The 13,080-nt window shown below is 42.4% G+C and overlaps 1 protein-coding gene across 1 annotated transcript in view; it reads left to right on the plus strand.

Annotated features, from left to right (window-relative positions):
* THSD7B (thrombospondin type 1 domain containing 7B) overlaps positions 1–13,080 on the plus strand; it is a 1,621,840-nt gene that overhangs the window by 180,106 nt on the left and 1,428,654 nt on the right. The window lies entirely within an intron of this gene.

The following is a 13,080-nucleotide window of genomic DNA, read 5'->3' on the forward strand; positions in this document are numbered from 1 at the left end:
CTGTCATTAAAGTTTGTTCCTGCTCTCTAAAGTATGGGAATTCTGGAAAGAATCCACTCTCCTCAAGGAAAAAAAAAAAAAAAAAAAAAAAAAGGCCAGTTTGTTTTAATCCCTAAATGGATACAGTCCTGTGAATTAGGACTTGGGAGAAAGAACTTCCCTGCCTATGTAAATGTTTGTTTTTGCTCTAATGTGTTTGTCCATTTGCTTGACTGCTCAGGAGATAGTCATCTAGAAACACAAACTTCAGGAGAAATTTAAAATCCAGAACAAACAAAACCCACCACCCCAACCCCCACAGACAGAAAATCAACCTGTGACCACCTAATGTGATGTCCTTAGGCTGTCCTTTCACATTTCAGAGAGAAAACTTACATCGCAGTGGGCCTTTCAAGACTAGGCTCTGTACTAGGGCTTACAAACACCCAGGGATTTTGGGGAAGCCCCTTCGTGCTATCCTGAGTCAAATAAAATCAAAGACTTTTCTACTTTTTTTTTTTAAACAGAGGGCTGGCTCTCTCTTGCTCTTTGCACCCAAAGGAAACTTCTGGAATTTTCAGTGACTTTCTGGGATCAATGGCTTTTTTTTAACATCTTGAGATTTTCTAAGTGCTTCCCTTAGTTTGGAACAAAGCCTGATCAACACCTGCAGACTGACAGGCCCTTTGGGAAAAATGTCAGCCTGAACTTTCATGGATGCAGACTTTGTCTTAAAGAAGTCAAGGCAGGCTTTCTGTTCTTTCAAACTGTTGTCTGGCCTAGACTTTGCTCAAGAACACAGGATTCTGGGGGCACCTGGGTGGCTCAGTCGGTTGGGCGTCTGACTCTTGATCTGGCCTCAGGTCACGATCTCATGGTTTCGTGGGGTTTGGGCTCTGTGCCTGGCTGCATGCTGTCAGTGTGGGGCCTGCTTGGGATTCTCTCTTTCCCTCTCTTTCTGTCCCTGCCCCGCTAGCATTCTCTCTCTGAATAAATAAATAAACTTAAGAGAAAAAAAAAAAAAGAACACAGGATTCTGAGTCAGTGGGTTAGGCAAGTTTGTTAACCTCCCATGCCTCTGTAAAATACAGCTAATAATAGTATTGAATTTATAGGATTAAATTATATAACACATATACAGTGTGTAGAATCAGTGGTAGGTTAGTCAGTAAAAAGCAGCCTCTAGTGTTCCTGTTGATTTACACATTATCCCAGGAAGAAGGTGGAAAATTCAGAGGCAGAGATGGAAAGAATGATGCTAAAGGAGGTACCACTTGCCTAAAGCTATGTTATAAGTCGAGAAGAATGGAACCAAGATAGTATTATTGGCCCATCTGTCTAACTGGGGCACGGGAGGGAGGTGGCTATGCAGTCTTGGTGAAAACGGGTCAAGAGAGAGCGCTTCAAGAAATGGGGATAGAGATACCAACCCTGAAGGGTTGCTAAAAAGATAAATTTAGCGGATGAAGCTTTTGATTGGAACTTGGCACATGGCAGGGCTGGATAAATGGTGACTATAATAATAGCTTTCTTTTACTACAGCTCAGCCCCTTCATTGGAGCTTCAGGCTTTCTGAATTCAGAGCCTTCCTCTAGGTAAGGAAATGGCAGTTTGCCGGAATACAATGGTCTTTTTAAGGCAGCCAAGATGCTTATCTTATTCCAATATTTACCCTATTGAATAGGATTTGGGTGGCTTACTTTTCTATTCCTCTGGGGAGTAAGGTTTCACTGTGTTAAGTTGAATATCAACTTTTAAATGAAAAATGGATAAACCTGAGAGAAAAACCCTTTTTTGACCCAGGGAAGAAAAATGCTCTGCTGAAATCTGGCTGGGATTCTTCCCCACCCCACAACCTTAGGGCCAGGGAGCCCAGGGGAAAGCTGGAAGGGGTTTGGATTGGCTGAAATAACCACAGACGTTTAGCAGGAACCCTATCCAGGCTCATGGTGAACATCTGGAATGTTCTAGCATTTGATTGCATAACACTGGATGGTAACTTGTCCTGAGTGCAGAGCAGCTGTTGACTGAGCCAGAGCTCTCACCTCTGCCACCCCACCCCCCACCAGGTGGCCCTAGGTCTGGTCAGCCTTCCTGGTTTAGGCTAGGTTAAATCCTACACCATTTATTTTGTTCCAGTTTGTCTCAAATCAGCCCCAGGAAATAGAATCAATGATAACAACTTCTTTAAGAAGAACAATGGCCAAATTAGCCCTGTGGGTATAGGTGTGTGTTCAGCAATCAGCACTTCTCCTTAGAATGGAAGACTTCATAATCACTACCAAAAGTTTTCCCTTCAGGTAAGACTCAAGACAACTGTGTGTATTTGGAATATCCAAAAGTTTCAAGTGTTTTTTCTTTGCCAGGACTGTCAAGGACTAGATATATTTGTACTCAGATAATCTTCTCAATATAACTCTGTAAAACAGGGTTTTACAGTTGAAGAAACTGAGGCATAGTGCAGTTGGGTCACTTCAGGATTCAATAGCTGGTGAAGGACAGAGCCAGTGTTTAAAAGTGTGTGCATACAATTCTTAGCATGATACTCTTGCTGGAGCCATTTTTGGAAACTGAGCAAGCTGTGGGTGTGTAAAGGTGGTGGCTTTTATTTCCCTCAGTAAGCTTCCATCAGGTTAGAGGAGGATAGGACCGGCCAGAGGAAGTGAAAGAAAAATGAGAGAAATAAAGATACTGCTTGTGAAATTAAGATTCAGGTTCCAGCATGTGTTTATGTGGTACCAACTAAAATTCTTTAGATTTCCAAGATACTGGGAGGCAGGGAGGACACTCAGCCTCTTCTACCCCACCTGAGTAATTTCATTTGTTCTATTTAGTTGATGGAGGAATCATGGACAAGTTGTCCAGGGAGAAAAGACTGGAGTTGTGACAGACAGTGGGCATTTTAGTCTGCACCTTTCCTGGAAGCTGAGGCTGTGTGAAAAGAGAAGATGGGCAGTAGCTGCCCATGAGCTCATGAGAAAAAAAATCTCAAAGCAATGCTTAAATGTTACACTAGCAAGGCCCTCCTCCCCCAGACTTCTACTTTCAAACATGAGAATTTCTCCAATGATGTTTTGAAGTCTCCCATCAGCACAGAATTGCTTATTCACTTTGTTCAATCCATACATAGGTGTTTATTGAGAATTGTCTGTGTGCCAGGCACTTTTATAGAACCTAGAGATATAAGGAGAAAAGATGGACAGGATTGATGGCATTAGCAACAATAACAAAAACTGTAATATAATGAACAATGGTACAAACAACATTAAAATTAATAAACAGAGTAGGATAAAATAGCACTGTATATGCCAATTATCAAGTGAGTATCCATAATATGTAAAGAGCACTTATAAATCAACAAGAAAAAGACACACCCAGTAGAAAAAAGAGCAGAGAATAGAAACAAGTTATTTCCAGAGGATTGGGGGGGAAGGTCCTTGCCTTGGATTCAGGGTTTAGCAAAGGAGGAAAATTCATTTATAAGGGATAAGTGCTGTGAACAGAAATAAGTACAGAGGAGTTACATCACCTGTGTTAGTTTCTGAAGTTCAAAGGTAGCAAAAATCAACTGAGTAAAAGTTACCCTTAATAGATCTCTTAAATCCCCAATGTACTGTTTACCTGATTTTGTGTATACAAACCTTTACCTCTTGGCATTTAAGAAGCACTGGTAGAGACTAAGTGAAGGAACAGAAAGAATACAGAGGTCTGGAGATTCAATCAGTTCTGTTCTTCCAGTGGAGGGATATAGGCAGGTTGGGCCTGTTGGGTTTGAGGTGTCCTGGGGACCTCTGGTTGGAGCTTTCCAGTGAGGTTGTACACATGGGTTTAGGCTTAGCTCAAAGCTGGGAAGAGAGTACTGGGACCTTGCATTGAGAATCAGCTGCTGCTGGGGAGCCTGCATGGCTCAGTCAGTTAAGTGTCTGACTCAGGTCATGATCTTACAGTTCTTGAGTTTGAGCCTCACATCGGGCTCACTGCTGTCAGTGCAGAGCCTGTTTTGGATCCTCTGTCTCCCTCTCTTTCTGACCTTCCCCCGCTCATGCTCACTCTTTCTCTCTCTCTCAAAACAAATAAATAAACATTAAAAAAATGTGGTTTGCACATTTTACAGTCGCTACTCTAACTCCCAGGTTCCATATTAATCTCTTGCCTTTTGTTTTCTCTTATGCTTCATTAGTATTCAAAAAAAAATTTTGGAAGTAAAATTCACACAACACAAAATTTACCATTTTATTTATTTATTTATTTATTTATTTATTTATTTATTTAGAGATAAAGAGCTAGTGTGAGTTGGGGGGGGGGGCAGGGGGGAGAGAGACAGGGAGAGAGGATCCCAAGCAGGCTCTGTACTGTAAGTGCAGAGCCAGAAGTGGGGCTCAAACTCATGAAACTGTGAGATCATGACCTGAGCTGAAGTCAAGAGTCAGATGCTTAACCACTGAGCCACCCAGGTGCCCCTTAACTGTTCTAAAGTATTCAACTCAGTGGCTTTTGGTACATTCACAATGTTATGCAACCATCACTGCTATCTAATTCCAGAACAGTTTTGTCACCCTGAAAAGAAACCCTTTATACATTAAGTGGTCACTTCCCCTTTCCCTTTCCCCACAACCACTGGCAACCACTAATCTGCTTTCTGTCTGTATGGATTTTCCTATTCTGGAAATTTGCTATAAATGGAAACATATATGTGGCCATTTATGCCTCATCACATGGCACAATGCTTTCAAGGCTCATCCATGTTGTAGCATGTATCAAGTGCTTCATTCCTTTTTATGGCTAAACAATATTCCATTTTAATAGGTACACCAATTAAAAAAATCTGTTTATCAGTGGATGGACATTTGGGTTGTCTCATTACTCTTTTTAAAAATATTCTTGGGGTGCCTGGATGGCTCAGTTGATTTAGTGTCCAACTTTGGTTCTGTACATAATCTTGCAGTTTGTGGGTTTGAGCCCCCCACATCGGGTTTGCTTCTGTTAGTGCAGACCCCTATTCAGATCCTCTGTCTCTTTCTCTCTGCTCTTCCCCCACTTGCACTCGTTCAAAAATACACTAAACATTCAAAGAATATTCTTTGGTATTGTATATAGCTTATAGCCACCTCAAATTCTTTTTTTTAATAAGGCACAAGACAGATAGGCAATTAAAATTTATATATGTGTCTATGTATGTATATAGCTGCATGTAAGATTCTGTACAGTGACCAATACAAATAAAGTATTGTCATCATTTCTGAGCTCAGATAATAAAATGTGGTCTCTAATTATTCAGTGAGGTATTCATCCATTATTTGTGACCAGTTCTGAGTCTCTCCTGGGTCCCTACATTTCGCTTAGAGATTAAGGTGCGTCTGGAGATGTGATCCATTTGTCCTGGTGATAACTGCTCACCTGACCCACTGCCCCTCACCAGCACAGACACCTCTTCCTCCTTGGAGTCAGGAACAAGAAAAGGGAGCAGGATTGGACTGCTTTTCCCAAGTCCTTTTTGTTCTTTTTTTTTTTTTTTTAGGTTTATTTATTTTTGAGAGAGAGAGGGAGAGAGAGAGAGACAGAGCATGAACAGGGCAGAGAGAGAGGAAGACACAGAATCCAAAGCACAGAGCTGTCAGCACAGAGCCCAACTTGGAGCCCAAACTCACAAGTGGTGAGATCATGACCTGAGCCCAAGTCGGAGGCTCAACCGACTGAGCCACCCAGGCGCCCCTCCAAGTCCCTTTTGCTGTTTACAACCATGGATGGATTTGAATTAAAATGAGGTCATGGGCTATTAAGATGACAGTGCAGTCCGTGGGGTGCGTGAATCACCTGTGTGTGTGAAATGCCCATGGCTGTTTGGTAGAATTCAGGCTCCAGTCTCTGTTTTCTTCTGTGGGTGGGTTTAGGAGTGGATAGCAGACGTGTCATTGGAAATGAATGTGCTCCGTGGGCATCCAAGATCACCTCTCTGCCTCTACCCTCCCCCTTATCTGGACTCACAGAACAAAACTGCATGAAAAGCCTTCCTGAACAAGAAAAAGTGGCCAAACTTCAGTTGGTTGTGTTTTTGGAGAACTTAGTTATGTGCAGCAGCCTGAGCCGTACCTTGATGGTGGGAAATAAGGATAGGATCAAGGCAAGGATGTGCAGCAGGTGTCTTTAGGGCCACTCTGCCTGGTCAGTAGTTCTGGAGGGCAGCTGAGGAGGCCAGGAGAGATTCTTCGTGGCTGTCCTTGGCTATTATTGATGGCTGTTCTACTGTCTTAAGAACATGCCAAGAGAGAGTCAGAGTGCTGGGCTGGTCTCTGGGAACAACAACAACAACAACACAGTGTCTGAAATCAGTTCAAGACATTCAAGGATGGGCCAATTCCTATGGCTTTTTTTTTTTTTTTTTTTTTTTTTTTGGTGGGGGTGATGAGCCTGTCTGGGGGCATAAATTCCTAACCTTTGAATTCTTACCAGAAAGTGTGGCTGTGTAGTCCTGTGATGAGGTCACTCAGAGCCACTTTGTAGATGCAGAATTCCAGGCTAATTGAATGGAGCAGCTGGCTCCAGTGGGCATGTTTTATGTTCTGATGATCTCCAGAACTGTCCTGTGTGGTAAAATGTACTCCCCACCCCCCACCCCACCCTCCCATAGGCAACTTGGTGAGCAAGGTGGCAGCAGCAGAAGAGGGCGTGTGGACACTGGGCTGGTTGGGTTGGTTAGGTTGGGTCTCTGACCAGGTGAGAAATGTCAGACTTTGGGTTCTTTAAAAGTTTAAGTTAGACCATGGTTTCAGATCTAGGTTGCAGATCTCATGAGAAGTAAGAGAAATTGAGTGCATTAGAGACATAAGATCACTAGAGACAGCCCATGTTCCAGTTCCAGAGGGCCCAAGAGGGGGACAGTGGGCCAGAAGCAGGATCACATATGATGCAGACTCATGCACACATGTGATGTTCCTGTGTGAGCACATGTGCACTCTGAATGTGGTGTGTATATGTGCATCTAGGGTTTGTGTGTGCAGAGGGTGCTGGATGTGTTTATGTGTTTGAGACCAGTGTGCAGATGTGAATGTGAGCAGGGGGCCCTAAGCACTTGCAAGAACTTTGGTATGTGAATTTAGAGGTTGGCAGGTGTGCAGTGGTGTTTGGGTTGTGGGTTGGGCTGCTTGTGAATTTAAACCTCACATGTGGTCAAGGCCAACTGTGCTAAGTAACTTGTCTTCTGAGGGTTGCTGTTCTTAAAGGCTGTCAAGAGTTGAGAATCTGGGGTTGCACTTAGATCTTTTTAGGGTTTCATTTACTGAAATTAATGGAGCTGTGAAACCTACTGTGAGAGTAAGTAGAATTACTGGGATCTTAATAATAAATGCGTGCTGACCATTCTCAGGAACAACTTTCTCCTGCAAACCTCTGACTTCTAGTTTCTGGTTCTAGCTTCTGAGTTCAGATGCCTTCCACAGGCTATAAACTCAAAGACAACTCATAGGTTTAAATTGCATCTCGAGCTGTCAGCAACTCGGATGGACCATACTTGGGGGGAGAGAGAGGAGAATCAGAGTCATCTTAGAGTTGGAGAGACCTGCAGAGCTGTTGACGAACTCCTGGGTGAGTTAGGCGTGCTGAGTTCTGGATTGGGTTATGCTGGCTGACCATTGATGAAGAGATGCTTCTGGACATAGTGGCTCATGTGCAAGACCACGGTGTTGTTGGGCATGGACTCTCCATACCCCCTTCATGTGCGACGGTGTTAGGATTTCAGGCCACCAGCTGCCCGCCCATGGTTTCAGGCCACAGTAGTGGATCTCCAGTAGTGTTTCTGCACCTTTGTACCACTTTGGAAAGGTAGCAGTGCAGGTTTTTGGAAAAATGATCAATTGTTCCTAATGGACAAAGCCCTTTAGTTTGCAACCAGTCAATACGTGTTCACAAAATCAATATTTTCCCACAAAACTATGTGTTTTCTGGTGTTTCAGGCAGTGTTAAAAGGTAGCAAAATCCACTGGTGCCTTCCATGCACCAAACAGATGCTGAGCTGCCTGCCCTTCACGGACCCAGGATTGCTCTCCACACCCTGTGAGGCAGGCACTATTATCCACCTTTCAGGAATGAGAAACAGAGGCACTGAGAAGTTAAGTAGTGGAAGCTTGTGTGCTTCACCACTCTGCTAGTCTCTTGTCTCACATTCTTAAGATCTTGGCTACATAGAATCCCTTTCTTCATCTAAGAATTCGCTGATAGGAAAATGCATTGTGTTTGTTGAAGGGAGAAGCACAATCCCAACAGATTCCACATAGTGACAAAACCCAGTCCCTCTACTGAGCAGGAGAAAGCCTAGGCTGGAAGCAGCAGACTGGGGCATCCCAATCCGGGAACCAGCTTCCTGCAGCCCACAGCCTCCTGGTGGAGGGAGGGGGAGAACCTTGAGGCGTGGGGGTGGGTACAAGGTGGGGGGCTGGGGGATAGGCTTGTGGGGCCAGCCTAGTGAACCTTTGGTTTCAGGCCCTTCCAGTAAAATTAGCCCAGTGCTCTGTTTCCAGTGATAAGTGGTGGGATTTCATCCCTCCAACAAAGACCCTTTGACACATTTATTAATGAATTATTAAACATGATGTTTGGAGACGTTTTCCTGTTAAAGAATAATCCTCAAGTCCTTGAAAATGGATCAGTGCCCCTCCTAACTCCCTTTCAAAATCTTCCTCCCCACCAGCATAGCTGCTGGGTTTTGTGCCCCGAGACTGACTGAGGTGCCTTGCACAGGCCTCCACTCTTTGTTTTTCCCTCCTCACAAGTTAATTTTCCCAGGGTCATGCGGCGGCAGCTCACTATGGACACAGCATTTTCCTGCAAGATATTTTCTGAAGCCACCAACAGCCTTTTGGTTTTCAGCATCCTCATTTAAAGAAATTTGCATTAACAGTTCTTTGGGCCCCCTCATTTACATACATGTTTGAAAGGGCAGGAGCTTGGGGAATGCAATGAAAAAAACGTGAATGTGCTGGTATTGCATGCTCCGCAGGGATGCCCACAGCTTTCAAAAAGTAGACATTTAACTTCCAGTTATCTCACTATGTTTCTGTGCAGTGATGGAGTCTGGGAAGAAAATAAATGCTGCTTGTTCATTTTTTCCTACCTTTGCCTCTTATGACAGAGAACAATGAGAGAACAAAGTTTTTTTTGTGTGTGGAACGGCTTTTCTGGGGGTGGGGGAAACAGGGCATTAATTAAGACCCATTAGGGAATGAAATGGAATGTGTCCTAAAGGAGCGGAAAATGTTTTGCAGTTAGTACCGGATCTGATTTGGTGCAGTACCCTACAGGCAAGATTTCTTTGAGTTTATGATTCTGAGAATCATTTTGACCTGTGGGTCAAAATACGATTATTTTGAATCAGTGATGTTGTATATTGTTTTATTTTTTATTTTATTTTTTAAATTTTTTTTTAACATTTATTTATTTTTGAGATAGAGAGAGAGCATGAACAGGGGAGGGTCAGAGAAAGAGGGAGACACAGAATCTGAAACAGGCTCCAGGCTCTGAGCTGTCAGCACAGAGCCTGACGCAGGGCACGAATCCACGGACCGGGAGATCATGACCTGAGACGAAGTCGGACGCTTAACCGACTGAGCCACCCAGGCTCCCCAATGATGTTGTATATTGTTTAGAAATTAGGTTGGATCTGTGACATTTACCAAGTCCTGTTGAGACATGAATGTAAGTGTTTTGTGCTTCATATGGTAGATCCTAGCTAGGGTAATTACCGAACCACAAGTATAACTCCTTCCAAGTTTTACAATGGAGAAAAAAAAAAAAAAGGCAAGGAAAGCCTTGCGTGCAGCCATATTTTAAAAAAGAATATGAAAAATAAGAGGTAAATTTGAGTGGCATGAAGTTTTATTTAGACCTGTTGAATCTGACTTAAACTGGGATCCATGGATCCCCCACAAAGGAGTTTATGTTTAGAATTCTGAATTTTTTTTTTTCAACGTTTATTTATTTTTGGGACAGAGAGAGACAGAGCATGAACGGGGGAGGGGCAGAGAGAGAGGGAGACACAGAATCGGAAACAGGCTCCAGGCTCCGAGCCATCAGCCCAGAGCCCGACGCGGGGCTCGAACTCCCGGACCGCAAGATCGTGACCTGGCTGAAGTCGGACGCTTAACAGACTGCGCCACCCAGGCGCCCCGAATTCTGAATTTCTCTAATTGAAAATTGGCATGTCCTTTAATTATGAATGTAGGTGACAAACCACATAGCATTAGCAGACCTATGACTATAAATAGTAGAAATGACAGCTATTTCCATAGCACACTGAAATTATTTCAGATATGTCAAAAGATGATTTGCTTCACTGCTTTACAATTATGGCAGTGACTAGGCTACCCCCTAAATTTTGTGTTAAGTGCTTTTAAAAAAATTGTTTTTAATGTTTATTTTTTTTGGCCCTGTGATCTGTTTACCAAGACCCTCAGGTGATTCTAATGTTCCGTAAAGTGTGGTACTCCATGCTTAAACCATCCCTTATCTCTGGGATTGAATAAAATTGGAGGCAGCTGTTCTCCACCACATGCTCGACTCTGCTATTTGCTCTCAGCCGTAGCGGGATGATTTCGGCTTTTGACCCATTTAGGCTTGCCTTGGCTTTGGGAGCTTCTAGCGCTTTGAGATTTATCTTTGGGACTGAACATGTCTTACTCTTAGGCTAGTTTACTTTATCAAGGCTACAGGCAAAAGTGATCCTCATCAGCTGGATTCCAACAGTGGAAGGGGAAGCTTGGAAGTAGGGGTATGGGTGTGGGTTGGCTGATGTGCTTAGAGTAAGTAACTCGTTCTCAATTCCTCTTAGCTTCACCTTTGCCCTTGGTGTTTGTCCACCTCTTCCCTGCCCCAGTCCACCTATGTGAGGCAGCCTTTTTATAGCTTGACTTTGGTCACATTGGGAATATTTACACCATGGGAATCGCAAATGCTTCAAATCAAGGTATTTTTTATTTGTTTTTTCTGTTCTGTTTTGGTTTTTAAAGAGTTCGTTTATGAGCACACCTCTGAACTCATGATTTAAATAAAAATTGGCACTAGTTTGTGTGAACTTGAGAATGTGATTCAACGTGTTAACTATCACTGTACACAACTGAGAAAACATAATAGGTCTAGATAAGAGAATGGAAATTATACATAATTCGAAGAAAATTATATTTAACATTTTGAGTCATTTCTTCCATGTTATGCATTTTGTTTAAATATTTGAGATTATACAATTTGGTATTCTTTTTATCAACCACCATTATATCATAAGCATTTTCCTATGTTTTTATTAAAATTATTTGAAAACATGTTTTTTAATAGCTGTGTTAATATCTCACTCTTGCGATTAAACACTACCTGATCTGCATTATACATGATGCTGCAAGGTCTCTCTTTTTCTGCATTTTAATTGTTTTCTTAGATTATATTCCTAGGAGAAAAATTACTGGATCAGCTTTTGAAGTTTAAAAACATAATTCCAAATTGTTTTAGAAAATGTTTATACTAGTTTATATTCCGCCCCAAGTGGAGAGGGAATAACTCCTTTTAGTTGCTATGTTGACCACACTGAGAGTTCTGTTTTAACATAGAAACCAGCATTTTGGCACATTGCATTTGGATGTCTGTTTGTTGTCTGATAGCTTTAGAAGGAGACAACCAAATTTGGAGTATTACTAAAAAAAAATGTTGGTATCATGACAATTCCTTAGGCTCTACTGGGGGAAGGAGGTTGGCCAACATGAATAGAAATGATAGTCATACTCTTTTTATGTGCCAATCTTTAGGAATTTGAATGCATTGCAATGAAAGTTGAAATATGAAGAGAGGTTTTGCATATGGCCATATTGAGTGAGGGTGACAGTGACACATGGTTTATCCCAGAGCAGTGGTGGCTGGGAAGTTAACCACTATACTTTATTCTTCTGTTGCTGGAGACAGTGTAGTCCTCTTCCATCTAGGTGGTGGTAGGGTGGGGAGTGAGAAGCAGGAGTGAGTGAGGGGGATGTAGCCAAGATTGTACCACTCCTTTTATTAATTAAACATTTAAAACAGCAGCAGCAACTTTTATTGTTTTATTCTTATTACAAAAGGAATGTATGCTCAACATAAGTTAATTTGAAAAATATAGACAATCTAGAATAAATGTTACTCAGAAAAAAAACCACTACTTACCAGTTGCATTCTTCCAGTCTTTTTTCCTGTGCACCTGTATGTACATATAGTTTTTATCTTTTGCATATGCAATTTTATTTATCTATTTATTTTTAATGTTTATTTATTTTCGAGACAGAGAGAGACAGAGCATGAGCAGAGGAGGGGTAGAAAGAGGGGGAGACACAGAATCTGAAGCAGGCTCCAGGCTCTGAGCTGTCAGCACAGAGCCCGACTCGGGGCTTGAACTCATGAGCTGTGACATCATGACCTAAGCTGAAGTCAGTTGCTTAACTGGCTGGGCTACTCAGGCGCCCCTGCATATGCAATTTTAGACAAAAAAGGCATGGTGTACAAGCTGTTGTATGATTTCCTTTTTTCTTCCTTTTACTCCCTTTAAACTGAATAGACTGTAAATACCTCTCTCCGTCATTTAATAGCCTTCTAAGCATCCTCTTAAATGTCTGCCCGATATTCTATATATGGATATATTATTTTTATTTAAGCCATCCCTTATGATTGGACACTTTTGCATCATGTGTTTTACATTATTGTCAATAATACTTTTTATCCACTGAACCCTGGGTTTTATAGCTAGCAGCTTTGTTTGGGAACAGTTCAGAGAGAAGCTGACTCAGTCCTAGAAGGTCCCAGCTGACCGACTCCAAGATGGATTCTTGTGCCTGTGCTTTGCACTTCTTTCCTCTCCGACCATTCCCCTCTCTTGCTCTCACAGATCTATGACACAGGGAGGTACAGGACTCTCCATCTTCCCTGCTCAATCTGACTTGTACTTCATCTCAGGAGCCCACAGAGCCTCCGACTGAGATAATTCTAACTATACCATGCTGCCTCTGCTGCTTTTGTGCTTAAAATAATTACGGGCACTGTTAAACAGTAAGGTGGTAATGTGAGGATTAGGAGAGAAATGATAGTCTCTTGCCTGACCCC

Source organism: Herpailurus yagouaroundi, unplaced genomic scaffold (genome assembly GCF_014898765.1).
Source record: "Herpailurus yagouaroundi ecotype Mexico unplaced genomic scaffold, PumYag 140, whole genome shotgun sequence".
NCBI lineage: Eukaryota > Metazoa > Chordata > Mammalia > Carnivora > Felidae > Herpailurus > Herpailurus yagouaroundi.